General features: G+C 42.6%; 1 protein-coding gene across 2 annotated transcripts in view; it reads right to left on the bottom strand.

The window, feature by feature from the left end:
- DICER1 (dicer 1, ribonuclease III) overlaps window positions 1–13,497 on the bottom strand; it is a 72,804-nt gene that overhangs the window by 47,886 nt on the left and 11,421 nt on the right. Inside the window, exons 2-3 of one of the 2 annotated variants that reach the window (XM_044231365.1) lie at window positions 3,098–3,161; window positions 1,905–2,004 (exon numbers count right to left, since the gene is read on the bottom strand). The exons of the other annotated variant lie outside the window; for it this stretch is intronic. The gene's annotated coding sequence lies outside the window, so the exon portion shown is untranslated. The remainder of the gene's footprint in view (window positions 1–1,904; window positions 2,005–3,097; window positions 3,162–13,497) is intronic. 2 annotated transcript variants of the gene reach the window in all.

Raw genomic sequence — 13,497 nt, 5'->3', positions numbered from 1 at the left:
GGAATAAGGCTACGTCCCCGCAGCTGGCGAGAATAAAATAGGAAGAAGGCAGCAATGCAAATCCCCAAATCCCTCTTCCTCCACCTCCAACACCACATACAGCCAGGAACCCGCAGCACCCCTCCTCCAGCCACTGTCACCGCTGTCACCACTTCATCTCACAGGGGTAGCGGCAGTAATAATAACAACTAATTGCTCCAGAGAGGCAGTCTAAAAAAGACTATTTAAAAAAATAGTCCATTTTTTAAAAGAGAATCTATAGACTTCAAAAAGGAATAAAACATAAAGAAAAACTACAGAAGTCGTCCAAATTAAAGAAGACTACAAAGAGGCACAACAGCTAAATGTAGCGAGCGATCTCCGACTGGTCCTGTACTACAGGACAATGCCATCAAGGGCATCACAGAGCCCCTCACGGAACTGTTCAGGTCAGCGAAGCCGGTAACTGCGCTATGGCTGTTAAGAAAGTATCCTTATTCCTAAGAAATACACCCCAAAGCATCTTGGGGTAAAGAGCCATGAGATGGATGCTGCTCATTCTCAGATGGGTCAGAAAAAGAAACCACACACACACACACAGAGGTGTGCAAAGCGAATGGGGCAGAGCACATGTTCTTTGTCCTATGCTTACTCTTGTAACTTGGCCTGTACATTTGAAGTTATTTCCAAATAAAGACTTTTAAAAAGTCAATAAACAAAAATGACCGGCTGGACTGGGATTTCCTTGCGTACAGGAGCTGTAGGTCTCATGGGGATGACTTGGGTCATACTGTATCCAACCAAACCCAGAACATGGCAAACAAGCAGGGCAACTATGCAGGATAAAAAGTGTCATAAAAACCTTCCAATCAGAGGGCAGGGCAGGGGGCTGGGTCAACTGAGCGGCCGCCTTCAGCTCAGGCCATGATCTCAGGGTCCCGGGATCGAGCCCCATGTCTGGCTCCCTGCTCAGCAGGGGAGCCTGCTTCTCCCTCTGCCTCTCCTCCTGCTCATTCTCTCTCTCAAATAAATAAGATCTTGGGGGGAAAAAAAAAAGCTTCCAAGAGCTTCTGTCCGCCTTTCAAATTTTGTCATCTTGCACATATATGCACAGAGAGACACACACATACATGCTTTATCCTTCTCCAGCGCATGTGCTACCTAAGAGCAAGATGCACGTCTCATTGTCTGCAGCTCCTCAATCTCCTGCTACAACGCGACGTGCGTGCATTTACGTAAGTATCTGATGAACTCAACGAGAGATTCATGAGTGTCACCCAACAACTGTGGACTGGTCACAGTTCAAAAGCCAGTTCTCTATGTTTTGGAAATCCATGCCCTCCCCAATTGGAGGGCGGGGTGGAGGCGGGGTGAGGAGATGGGCCGGAGAGGACCTGCAAGGCAGTGGAGGATGGCGACTGAACCCTCAATGAACTTCTCCATCATGTCATAACCGCTAAGTTAATCCTCATTCATTTCATATATAGTGGCTGGCCCCAGAGATACACTTCCTATTCCTATTCCTAGAAAACACAAATCCATGATGAAAAAATTGAAAAGGTTATCCAATAATGTGGAAACAGAAAAATCTACAATTTTGCCAATTTTTATTTTCTCTGACATGTTTAAATAGATTTTTTTTTCCTTAACTCGGTCTTAATGAGAAGTTCTGAATCCCCGCTGGTCAGCAGAAGTCTGCAGTCTCGCAGATGAACTCACTATCGGGTGAGCAGCTTTCACGGAGCCAATAGACAACTCCTCCCAACTGGTTTTCAATCACAGATCTTAACTTTCTGGCCAACCTACATTCATGAAATCCATGAGGCTGTTTTGTAATTTCCATCTATTATTCACTCAGAAATAATGGAGTAAAACACATGAATAAACACTCTTCGTCCTCCGCATATGATAAGTCACAGATTTACCGTGTTAATGTTTGCGAGCTCTGTGTTGCTGTTGTCTGAACTGCACTTTGACATTGTGATAGCGGATATTGGAAAATCACAGCATGCCCAAGCTTCTGCTCTAAAAATAAATGCAAAAATAGCCAAATGTAAGATTCCTGCACTTAAACAAGAATACAAACACATCTTATAAGAAAGCCCTATTGGCATGAGGAGTTAAATAAAAGACCACTATTTTGTATTAAATTTTACACAAAAGACATCTGGGTTGTTGCTCTCTGAACACAGAACGAGAGGACGCGCTATGACAAGCGCACGCCTAACTCCCAGAGATCGGGGGGGAGAGAAAAAGCTGGAGGCAAGTCCAAGAAAAGATTTCCAAATGGATACAGGGAAATCTAAAGATAGTGCCAGGACAATGGGGGAAAAAAAGAAGACAAGCATGTGTTATTTCCTAAATTTACACACACGAAAGAAATAAAGATCACCAGGAGAGGCACTCGGCAGAGAAATCCCAATCACTCGATACACGGACGCAACTGGTCAGTGATTTCAGTGTCTCAAGATGGAATTAAAAATGCCACGGTTAGGGACGCTTGGGTGGCGCAGTTGGTTAAACGACTGCCTCCGGCTCAGGGCGTGATCCTGGAGTCCCGGGATCGAGTCCCACATCAGGCTCCCAGCTCCATGGGGAGTCTGCTTCGCTCTCTGACCTTCTCCTCGCTCATTCTCTCTCTCACTGTCTCTCTCTCTCTCAAATAAATAAAATAAAATCTTTAAAAAAAAAAATGCCACGGTTAAACCCATACCATGGCCTCTTTTACAGAATGCATTCGCGAATAAAAGAATGCAGAACAGAGCTCAACACTACTGTTATAAATGCATACAAATGTAGTGTGGTTCTCCTCCGAGACTACAGTTCAGAGAGAAGGGGAGCGTGAAGCCCTGAGCCAGAAACCTGAACTGAGTCACCAGGTGCTGATCCGGTCAGCTGGGACCCCCGCTCAGGCTTGTGCTCAACACCCTGGACGGCTTCGCTACCAGCAGCTCCGGGGGAGCAGCCATCACACGCATCTCCGTCTCGTCCAGACCGCGTGAGGACAAGGACATGCTCTGGTTACACTTTCTCACTTCAGAGACAAGTTTGATTTGCTAGAAGGTTAACAAAGCAGAATGGGGAAACCTTAGCACTATTTTAATATGTACATATTTACCTCAAAATGCTGATTCTAAGTTCTTTCAGTTTCCAAGTCTGTATTAATTCATACCCTAGGTAACCTAAAAGCAATCAGAGAGAGTATTTTAGAACACACAACTCATTTTTAAAAACCAACTTTAAGAATATTCCTATTTGACAAAATTTTCACATTTAACTTATCAGAATAGGATTCCCGATAACTCATTTTTCTACCAAAAGCGTCAAGAAAATAGTACATGTCTCAAAGAGCTGCCTTTAAAATTAGTATTTATTATGTTCTAATACAAATGAAAACGTTTGTTAAGTTGTTAGCACAATCCGGTGAGCTATACGGGAGAATCCCTGAAAGTACGTGACATTTTCCCCAGTAAAATCTGGCTTTCGAAGTCCCTGAACACTATGTAAGTCAGTACCATGTTCCACGCGAGGAGACCTTCCCTCTCCCGGTGTCAGTCTGCATTTCTGAAGCTCCCTCCCTACTTGGAGGCTTAATTCCACCCTACGCTGCCACCTAGGCAGATGCAAACTCAAGACACCAACACAAGGCCTGATGTGTCCCGCTCTACACTGTTCCAATCCATGTTCCCGTCTTTTCTAGAAACACCCTAACTAAAATAAGAACACTGATATTCCTTTAAACATCAATGCAATTCCACTATTACAAAATTACTGCTGAGTTATCCGAATTATTTCCCGAGACTACTCTGTACAGAGATACATCAGGGAGTTAACACACCAAGTACAAGGACAACTTATTTCATGTGTTCATGAATACAGAATCAATAGGCCAAGTTCTTTCATTTTAACTGATGACCGTAACTTCGATTACAGACATGCAAACTCCTGTCTGATAAGCCCCTTTCAGATAACTGAAAAAGACGCGCCACATCCCACTCAGCCGAGTTTTAGCACAAACCAGCAGACTTCACCCACATTAGCATCTAAATCCGGTATGCAGCTGTAGCCCTTCAGACAAAGGCTTGTAACAACAGACAGCTTAACCCTGCTTATCTTACGTCTAAAAGCATCTAGAGCTTCTTGGTACACATTTCCAAAACTGGCAACAAAACTCCCAACTTAGTCTTTTTATTACTACGTGTCACAGATGCTGATACTGTTAACTTTACACGTATCACCGTCCACGATTTCCGTCCTACTCCCATGAAGCCCAAGCAGGACTACTATAAAGTCCCGCGTCATGAGCAAAAGACAAAACACACAAACACACACACAACAGTAACACCGTGACATTAAAACAGCGTCTAAAGTACTTCTGTAAGCTAACAAATAAAAGAAATGTTTGAAAAGCCTTTAGAGGTCCTAGTAACAAATATGCTATGGAAATCTAGGGCATTATTTTAACCAACCAACCCTAAAATCACTAAGGGAATCCTCGGCGATACATGCAAACAGGTTAATACAATTACTGGCATAAAGGCAAATTAAAAATAAGAGGCTTGATTCTCCCGGGCAATAATAAAGGGAAAAGCCTCCTTCCCTCTTCCTTTTGTTCACAATTTCTCAATCTTCTCCAAATGTAAGTGAATCTTTTTAAAGGCTAAATAGCCTCTTGCCAGTGTCACATCTCAGGAACATCTCCCTAAGGACCTGAAAGCCATGCCTGAAACAGAATCATAGAGAAAGACAATGCCTGACCTCCCAGTTTCCTGGGAAGAGAGGGGCCTAATTTGTCACTTGACTCCCCCCCACCCCGGTCATAAAGATGCAAGGAAATGAGCAATTCTGCCTTGAAAAACATGGGTGTCAAGTGTCTAACCAATTAGCTATACAAAAGAGTAGGTTTCTGTCTATCTTCCGAGTCTCCTCAGGGGACAGCTTGTGATGCATATCACACTCTGGTTTCACGCTTACCAGCAATACCCTCTACCTCTGTGGATAGGTTTTCTGGGGCAGGGAGGATATTCTGTTTTTAATTCTATTTCCTCAAGACTGGTCTTAAAAAATAATAATAAAATAAAATAAAAGGACATAAACTATATCCTCAAATAAAATCCATGCCAAATAACAAATTTCCATTTCTTGGAATTTGAATACTGGAGAAATCTTAGAATATGCTGCCCAGCTACAGGAGGAAGACAAGCTTTTAAAAGGAAGATGGAGCTAAGTGTGCAAACACTTAACTACATTAAGAAGGAACCTGCACACAGAAAGGATCCAAGTTGTTTAAAATCACTCCCACCAGCCTCTTCTCTAAATTAAAGTTGGAGCAGGAGGAATCTCAGCTGTTTTTACCTTCAGAAGCCAAGGTGATGTCCTCATCCCTTAGTACTTTCTCAGTCACCCCTCAGAGAGGCCCGCCATGGATAAGGGGCACAGAGCAAGACCACCGGGGATCTGGAAAGCAAACCTTTTTTTTTTTTTTTTTTTAAGTATCTTTCATTTAAAAATCATCTAAAAACAGGCAAAGGGTCCAATGTCAAGACAAGGGCTTATCAAGCTACCTCTAAGGAGGTCTCCTTGCCTGTTAAATAACCCCGGGCTATCAAGAGAACTCAGTAAGATCACGTATGTTAAGCTTGGTAGAAAGAAGTTCTCCCAACACAGAAAACTCTCAATATATGGTAGTATTTACAAAACTACACTCCCACCTCTATCCAAAACCTTTGTTTTCAGGCAATTCCTAAGACTTTATTAATCCTAAGATTTGGCATAGGAAACACATTATCATATACATTTAAAGTATACAAAACTTTATACAGTATTTTTAACCAGATGAACCCGAAAACCACAAACCACGAGCTACCTAGTCATCATGAATTTACAGTAGAATGAAAATCAAACATTTAAGTCACAAAATTCGGTAAACAGTGTGAAATAAAATTAAATAGCTTTGTGTCCACTAGTTCTCTTTAAAAGCAAAAACCAAGGGGCGCCTGGGTGGCTCAGTGGGTTAAAGCCTCTGCCTTCGGCTTGGGTCATGATCCCAGGGTCCTGGGATAGAGCCCCACATAGGGCTCTCTGCTCAGCATCCCCCTCTCTCTAGGCCTGCCTCTCTGCTGCCTACTTGTGATCTCTGTCTGTCAAATAAATAAGTAAAATCTTAAAAAAAAAAAGCATACTATACCTACTTCTGTCTGGCTCCACAAACATCACTGAAAACATTACTTCACTTAGCCATTTCTCACACAATGAAATGCTACATGATGTGAAAGAAATCATCATCAAATGGATAAAGTCTGAGAATATAAAAATACCCCAAAAGAAAGGAAATAACCCAAATGCCCATGGTATATAAAATAAGTATTTCAAGGATTTCTCTACTACCATTTGGTAAATATAGATTATGAAAAGACTAAGGTGGAAAAACCGGATCGAAAGACCAGAGAGAAAAGAAAAGGGATAATAATTTCAAGAATATAAGCACCGGCATCTTCAGAAAATGAAATACACAGTACAAGAGAAATACTTCCATTTTTACTGTTATTTGTTAGGTAGGGGCCAAGGATAGGCCGCCCCCGAGATGGGCCACTTTGGCACGGAGATTCTTTTGAGCTGAAGGCAAGGAGACCCTGTGGGCTCAAAAGAAACTTCTGCCCTTCCATTAAGCACATAAAAGAATCTAAATCAAGGGTCTTTCCCGGAATAAGAGCTATTAGCATAGATCAATTTTATTTCAGTGACCCATCTGTAAGGCAGAGCAAACATCTAATCACCAAACATCTGCTCTTCTCCTCATGGCCCCGTGAAGTGCTTTCCTTTCCTCTGCGGTCCAGACTCTCTGCCTTTCCCCTTAGTTCCGGATGACCCACAGACCTCTCGCTATGCCCTCCCATCTTTGGAATGTCCATGTCCGCATGGTTTCCCTGTACTTACACTATTACATTTGATTTTCTCCTGTTAATCTCTTTCAGCCAGTTTGAGCCTCAGCCCAGTTACAAGGACCTTGAAGAGGACAGGAATTCTTGCTCCCTGACTGTTATATCTGTCATTATTAATTTACAATCCTTGCATACTAATCTATCTTGAAATATTAATACACACACACACACACACACACACACATAAACCTTTATACAGAAATGCTCTCCTCATCATTACCATCTATAAATAGCAAAAAATGCCCCATGTCTAATACCAAATGAGGGGACGGTGTGGTGGACTGTGGTTCATTTTACATGATACAATTCAACTGAGCCATTAAAAATGATGGCAGCTTATACTGAACAAAAATGGTTACGGTATGGCATACAATGGGGAAAAAAAAAAAAAGTAGAGCATTTTTATTTACAAGAAGACCATGACTAAGTCAAGTTAAAAAAAGGAGGAATGGAGAGAAGATTCAGCCCGAAATTCAGGATGGGACTGGATTACTGCCATGAGCGATTCCTTTCTTCTTAAAACTCTTCTGCATTCTAAAATTTCCTACAATTTGAACAATTTATTACATTTAGAACTGGAAAACAAACTTTCATACTGAGGATAACTTGTAGGATGACAATAGTTTAGATAGAAATGATTCTGGGGGCACCTGGCCAGCTCCGCCAACGGGGCATGCAACTCTTGATCTCAGGGTTGTGAGTCTGAGCCCCATGTTGGGTGTAGACATGACTTAAATAAATCCATCTAAAGAGCAATGATTTCGCTTTAGGTTAAAAACAAACGAAACAACAAAGAAAACAACAAATTTAAAAAAAAAAGCATTTTTTAAACTCCCTTAAGCCATCAGATGTAGTTAAAACTTACCCCAGTTTCTATGACTTAAACCACAAATTCATTAGCCTTCTTTTCTTGTACTACTCTGCAAACCAGATAAATTTCTGGGTTTCTGTAAATCTGTAACAAACATATTATGTTTATACTTCAATGTCATTATGCCTAAAATTAGATTTATCCAAAACTGAAACTGAATACAGGTCAAACAGCATTTTAACAAGTATCACCCATCAAAATCCCTGTATAAAAAGTATCTCTAGGCTGCCAGCCAATGGCCCACGTACTTGGAATACTTCCTAAAAAGACAACATTCCAACATACCAAAATGGCAGCCAGAATCATCCCTCCCCCTCGAGTTACCTACAGTGGCATTTACCCTTCAGTTTTGTTTCAAGAGAGGCAAACGCTTAATAAACGACCGACTTTCAAGGTCAGTTAAGGTTAGTGTTTGATTCCACGTTTCTGTGCTTTACTCAATAAAAACACTGCTATGCTAGAATGTACTCAATTCATGACCACCTTCTAGCCTATCTTTTATATGCCCTGTAAGAACATCCATGAAGGAAAAGAGGCCATAATTTTCTACATTAGGCTGTTCTAACACAATATAATGCATGTATATTTTAATACCAAAGAGAGGTTAGTCCTGAGACAAAATGAGTCTGAGAGACTGCTGAACACGAGGAGTCTGGAAAGCAAACACCTTAAAAGTTCCAGGCAAGGGTTTGTAAAGCGCCACACTACAGCTATGTGCAAGACCCCCAGCCACTCACGTTATCTGCTTTCCCTAGAGAGCTGTGACAACTATATCCCAACCTTCAAATGAGCCTCTGTTTCTGGGCCCCCGCCTCGAGGGCCTCCCTTCCCCCGAGAACCTAAAAACCTCTATTATTTGGTTCCCCTCTCATGCAGCACACAGGGGCCATCTGTACCACCCAGATCAGGACTCTTCTTTATCTTCTGTCCCACATTAGATACTATTACTACTTCTATTTCCCCGGAAACTGTAAGATTTTTCAAAGGAAACCTCTCATATTTGACTTACACAGAATTGAAGGAGAGCTGGAAAGACCCAAAAATACGGATATTTAATTCTACATTCAGTATAAACCTTACTGATCTACCCTTCAAGTCATATGTTTACTTTTTGTAGGTCAAATACAAAATTCAATTTCGGTATTTCTTACTTTTAAAGGACTTGAAAAAACCCAAATTATTTTAACAAGTTTAAGACCCCCATCACCGCCCCCTTCTCCAACAAAGAAAAGTTCAGAGCTCATCCGAAGCCAGCCAAGCTAGAGAGGCGTCAGATGCAGGATAATTCTGACAGCGGCCCGGAGATGCAGGATAATTCTGACAGCGGCCCGGCTATACCCACCCATCCAGTCTCATCCCTCCCAGAACTCCCAAAGGCTGCAACATGGTCTTCCGCATTAATGCAGTCTGATCTGATACAAACCGTGAAAACGTTTCAGCAACAATGCACGGTTCCAAAGTTAACAATATAACTGGGAAAACCCAAAGACTCATTTTAGAAACAGTGTTTTATTAGGTTTAAAATCCAGATAAAAATTCTATTCAATGTCAACTAAGAAATGTAGGAGAACCAATAGACAAATCACCATTTTTAACCATCATGTTAGTAACTGAGGCAAGAGTCATTAATGGGCACTAAGGCTACTGGGTGAAGTTTACAAAAGAACATTTACATCACTTCAAAGTCCCTCTGCACAGATTCCCTGCAAATCCTCACGAAAACGGATCTAGTCACACTGGGGAAACCTGACAGACACCACCCTCCACCAAAGTGACCTCATCAGTACTGGGACAGCCTGACATGTACCTCCTAAGTGTGATGAACTGAGAAGGAAGTATCATTTATGCAGTTTTCTTGCCGCAAGTGAGAACCCGGAATCTAATCATGGGATAGCATCAAAACCAAATCTGAGATGCATTTTACAAAACAACTGGCTTGCGCTCCTCAAAAATGTCAGCCGTCATAAAAGCTGAAAGCTGCCCAGCGATTCCAGATTAAGAGAGTGAACACACAGGACCACTACACACAATGCACATTGCTGGACTGAACCCTGTATCGGAGAAGGAACGCCGCTGCGAAGGCCGTGACCGGGCTGAAGGGGGAGCAGAACAGGCCGCCTGCAAACACGCCGCCCTGCCGTAAGGGTTATTCTGAGCTGAAGGCTACAGAGAAATAGCAGATACAGGAAAAATTCTCTGCCCTTTCCCTTTGTGCCTAAAAGCAGGACACAAGTGTTGCTTTTGTGAGTGTCCCTCGTCCCCACTCCAGTACCAGCAGGAGGAGATGACAATTACCACTAAAGACACCCCTGACTTGCACCTGCACAAACCTCGTTACTAACCCCTACTGTCTTCTGTCATCTATTCACCTTCCCACAACCTACCACCCTCTAAAAGCCCAAACTCCCCCATTTCTTTGCCTTTTCAGTTGTCCACAATACATGGCCCTTTAGTAAAATGGTACAGAAGCTCTCCAGTCCAGCCACTTCCTTGGGCTTCCACTCCTTTGGGTGAATCTCCAGGGTGCACACAAGATAAATCTTTTCTCTTGTTCATCTGTCCGTTATTGATTTTAATTCACAGGCTCCACCCACGAAGAGCAGAGAGGAAAACCTTTTTCCCTCCCCCTACAGGGACACTGGGGCAATTGAACTATCATCAATGAATGCTAAATTCTCTGAATTCAATAACTATATTGTGATCATGTAAGAGAATGCTCTTGTTCTTAGAAAACAGACCTTGAAAATATTCAGTAGTGAAGAGCATAATGCCTGCTACTTATTCTAAAAAAGTTCAGAAAAATAACAACTATATGCAGGGTGTGGGGGGGGGGGAGAACACACCCAAGTATGGAAAATAATAACTATTGGTAAATGTAGCTATCGATATAGGAATTCTTCATACTATTCTTACAACTCATAAGCTTGAAAATATTTTAAAACAATATTAAAAATAAAACTCTACTACAAACTGATAACATACGTTTGACTATCAGAACACAGAAAAACGGAAATTGTCCAACTGTATTTCTGGGTAGTCTAAAGAGTAACACTTAAGGTGATTTTCCCTATTTAAAAGAGCTTTAAGTTCTGCCCCTTAAAATCATTCATTCATTCAACAAATACTTAATGAGCAAGACATACATACTACAAACTTGTCTTCTGGAGAAGGTGAGGACCGGACTGGAGGTCAGTTCTGAAGAACCAGCAGTACCAGCCCCATCAAGGAGGAGACGGTAACAGGGCATCACAGGGGTGAGGAGACAGTAACAGGACACCACGGGGGTGAGGGCATGTGGAGAAGGACAAAAGGACACAGGCGAGTCAAGCTGCAGAAATTACAAGCAGTGTGCCAAGGCACCGTTCCCACATGAATGTGGCAAAACGGTGCAAAAGGTTAAGACAAGGCAGGGCCACATCCTAAAGGACCTTAACACACAGCTCCACGATGCTCCGACTCTCATCCTGGGGAATTCAAGCGAGACTGGGGTCCCTGCTTCTCTATTCTCAGCACCCAAAAAGGGCTCTCCCCTAGTTCATCTCAGCCGAGAACAAATCTCTATACGAGGCCCAGAGGCAGGAACAGTGCAAGACAAGACAAGAGGCTCCCGAAGTTTCCTCTCTCCGTGAGAAGACATTCCTTTTCCCGGTTATAACCCTGAATTATGCCGGAACTGCCCGTCTGCACACTGAGAGTCCCCTGTGCCAGGTACTGTCCACTGACTTATCCCGACCCTGGAGGAACCAGAAGGGTTGGTCACCCCATTTCCAGCTACAATTCTCTATCCTTGGGGGCCAATTGCATATTTCCACTTGGAAACAGATCCACACTTAGCTATCAAGGGAACTTGGGGCTGTTCCCAAAACTAAACTAATCTAATAAGAAAGATGAAGATTCACTACTGCTAAATATAATTTCCAAAAATACATCCATTACAGGAATTAGAAAGAGGTTTCAAAAAAGAGAAGCAACGTCAGAATAAACACAGCCTCCTAAGGTAACCACCCTTGTTTCGCTCAATTATGTCACAATTAAACCCCGGACACACACATTACAGAAAGAATCCAGATGAGAGAAGAAAAAGAAGTGGGCTCCAAAGTCAGAGCGGTGACAGAATCCTTCGGTGAGTACAAGATCTTGGGCAAATGACCTTGTCTGCCTTTCCACGTAAGCCCCATTTCTACCATAGGACCCGCAAAGATGGTGGCCTCTGGCTCCTCTTCTTCCCCTACACAATCCCACAACATACACATGGAGTTCATTAGTTAAGTCAAATCTGCAGATCACTAAAAAGACAGGTCTGCTGTCGGCTGTGAGAAGAGAACTTCGTGTACTGGAGGCGGGGGGGCGGGGTGCGCGCTGGAGAACACTGCCCTGGAAGCACAGTGAAGAGTGTGAGACATCACTGACACATGCGGGAATTACAAAGGATGGGAAAGGAGCAGGAACAACTACAACTGGAGGGTCATATCTCCCAGAGTATTTATAGCCCTTTAAAAAAAGAGAGAGAGAAAGAAAAAAGAATCCATAGTAGACCAAAGGCCCAAACTGGCAGCCACCATACCTTGCAAAGCCGGGGTGCTGTTAACATCCCACGCTGTCTGAACACGAGCAAAGCCTAAGACACACAATAGGTTTCAGAATCTTCCACATCTGCTTACACCTTACTGCATGGGTAAAGTCTGGCACACGTAAGGGACCGACATCGTAAGTAAACTGTCAGAATGACAAGGGACAATGTGATACACAATATGAACGCCAAAGGCAGAAGAAAATATTTGTCATTTGCCAGACCCAAGCTCTTGCCCAGGATTACCAACAAGCACGAGTCGCAGAAAAAAAAAAGAAAGTGATTAAGAACAGAAGAAGAATACTAACAGAGCTCAAAGCAGTGCGCAACTAGGTTTGAGGAAAACATGAGTCAAACCAGTACAGCAAGATGGCTCAAAACCTTCACTGGACTCCCCCAGCACTCAGGCTAGAATCCAAAATCCGTACTACATATGGCCCTGCATCTATCTCTAACTGGGATTGTGTAACTCTGCCACCTCCTGACAGCCGTGCGGACCTCTCAGCACCTCCACCAAAGCCTTCCTACCCCAGAGCCTTTGCACATGCTATCCCCTAGCTAAGTGCCCCTCAACCTGTAGGTCTCAGAGCCACTTTTTCAGAAAGTCAACAGTTTCAGTGAAAAGACAATAAATCTGTACATCCAGAACCAACTGGGGTGCCAGGCACAAGCGGGATTTTTTTAATAAATGAATACATGCTGACAATTCTCACCAATAATAAGCAAAACTTAAACAGAGATTAATTGAATACTGATAGCCCCCCACTGAAAGAATTATTAAGATACTATTATTTCGTACTTTAATCACTTTTTTATGTTTATTATCCCTTAGAAACAATCCTATAAGGCACAACCAAAGAACATGTTAAATTATAATTCACTAGTCTAATCCAAAATGAATGCAAGTCTTTAGAAAACAATAAATCCAAAATTAATCCAAATGGAGCAAAGTTAAAAATTTGGCTCCAAGGGGCACCTGGGTGGCTCAGTCAGTTAAGTGTCCAACTCTTGATTTTAGCTCACGTCATTTTCTCAGGGTTGTGAGACTGAGCCCCATGTGGGGCTCTGTACTGTGTACAGAGCCTGCTTAAGATTCTCTCTCTCCCCCGCCGGTGCCCCTCCCCCCTTCTCTCTAA

Source organism: Neovison vison, chromosome 13 (genome assembly GCF_020171115.1).
Source record: "Neovison vison isolate M4711 chromosome 13, ASM_NN_V1, whole genome shotgun sequence".
NCBI lineage: Eukaryota > Metazoa > Chordata > Mammalia > Carnivora > Mustelidae > Neogale > Neogale vison.
Note: the sequence above shows the minus strand (reverse complement) of the source record. Positions and strands in the feature narration are given on the sequence as shown.